This window comes from Lolium rigidum, chromosome 5 (genome assembly GCF_022539505.1).
Source record: "Lolium rigidum isolate FL_2022 chromosome 5, APGP_CSIRO_Lrig_0.1, whole genome shotgun sequence".
Classification (NCBI taxonomy): domain Eukaryota; kingdom Viridiplantae; phylum Streptophyta; class Magnoliopsida; order Poales; family Poaceae; genus Lolium; species Lolium rigidum.
This window is the reverse complement of record NC_061512.1, coordinates 42,345,163-42,347,403: the sequence shown is the minus strand read 5'-3', so window position 1 is coordinate 42,347,403 and position 2,241 is coordinate 42,345,163.

Genomic DNA, 2,241 nt, shown 5'->3' with positions numbered 1-2,241 from the left:
TAGACAAGGTGGCACTATTAGTAGTATGCATGAGACTGCAACTTTTTATATATGATAACTCATATGCTATACTACCGTTGACAAATTGTTTCATGGTTTTCAAAATGTAAAGTTCTAGCACAAGCAAATCGATGTTTTCCTCTTGAAGGACCATTCTTTACTTTTATTGTTATCAGCTTCACTTATCTCTCTTTACATACTAAAGTTAACCGTGCATTACATCATATTATTATTTATTGCATTTGTTGTATTGTTTTTGTATTTCTACAGTTAAATCAATCCAATCATTTTACAGTGCGTTTCAATGTTCTACTATGAATTTGTTGCTTTATGAGTTCTATGCAAGATTCTTATACGTTTGTCCAAGTCGCTCATGAAAAGTCTTACAGATTCAATTGTTTAATTATTGCATCTACATTAGCAATCGCTGTATTCATCTCATATGCTTTACAATGATATGATTAAGATTATGTTACAGCGTCAAATTCACCTTATCAAAGCTTACCTACTCGGCAGTAGAACGCTTGGGATTTATTACGCCCAACGATCTATAATTTCCTCGATAAATTTTTATTTTTGTTTTAGACAATGTACCAACATCAGTTTTATTCAATATTTTTTTCTTATACCATTTTGGCAAGCCGGACAATCTCGATATATTGCCATATTCGTCTTCGTCTTCTGCTGTTTTGGTTTCAGAAAGTTTCCGGCACAATTTTTATTTTCCTGAATCAACGTAACGAAACGAAGTAGCGAACCGCTGGTGAAATCAGGGCAATCTTGTAAGCGCTGCCTGGGGGGCGCCGTCATATCTGGGGCAGCCCGCGGGCTGACTCAATTTCTCATTTAGCCGTCGCGACCTAAAATATCGCTGACGAAACTCCAGCCGAAATTGAATGCCCCGGGATGCCTCGCTCGGCACTGCCGCGCCTGACACACCACCATCACATGACGAGTGAGGGAGTATCACTTCGGCCAGTATTATGTGGTTCATCTTCCATGCACTGGACGATAATGATACCTCATGAGTTGCTTTTTACATGATTGAGATTCATATGAGTTTTTATCACAATCTCATCTATGCGTTGTTTCCCTAGTGATACATTAAAGTATTCTATTTCCTCCGGCATTGGTGTGTGCTGCACTATGTAGCTCTTGTCGAAGCCAGATCATGATCTCTGTGGATCAGAAGTTAGTTATTACTATGATGGTATTGATGTGATCTATTTGGTTATATTGATCTATCTTGCACTATATATAACTATTATAGCAAGTGAATTATAATGTGGAGTTAGTTGAGGGTTCGCGGTAACGCTAATCTAATGTGTTCCATCATCCAACAAAAAAGTGTAGAGTATGCATTTATCTATTCTGTTATGTCAATGCTGAGAGTGTCCACGCGAAGCAATCCCTGAAGTCTTGTCACATAAGACGCTGCTTGTCTAATGTTTTACTAAAAAGTTATTACTGCTGTACACACTATCACATATCGCCAGCAGCTGTTTTCTGGCACCGTTGTTACTGCTCATACTTATCCATGCGGCTTCACCTGTATTCATTTTTCGCCGGTCTCGCGCACATATCTGGTGGCCAAGACTGGGAGTCAGGCCGGAGGGTTGCATGAGAGGAGACTTGACCTCTTCTCCCTGAGCCTGATAAACCTTGGGTGACCGACTGGCGGAGAATCTGTTGCAAAACCTCCGTTTTTGAAAATCAAATACTGTCTGGCAAGGGGAGGGGGAGACATCAGACACTCATATGAGACCGTAACAGCCTAACAGTCTCTATACTCATATTCGATGCAGGTATTATGTGTTAGACACACGCCTACAGTCTGATTCAAGGTATCAAGAAGGGCCTGGCTGTTATGCAACGGGATTTCACGCCTATAGAGCTCCACCAGCCAACGGGCGAGTTGCAGGGAATCTTGCGATGATCTGATTAGCGATGACAGACTGGATGAGTTTTGTGTTTCTGTGAGAAAGGAGATGTAACAAGCCGGACGCAAATGATAGGTACCGCCGATCTTCAAGAGTTTATGAGTGTCAGGGAAGCGACCAGCCTCTTCCCAGGTGGAGTTTCACACAAGTTTTTCCATTGAGCAAAAACCAAATCTTCAAGTTCGACATCAACCGCAAGTTTCGCCCATAACAACAACCACCACTACAGGCCAGCCAAGTGCTACCGAGAGCTCGGGAGCCCCACTTTTCCCCAATACCTGAGTCATCCGGCTCTCATGAT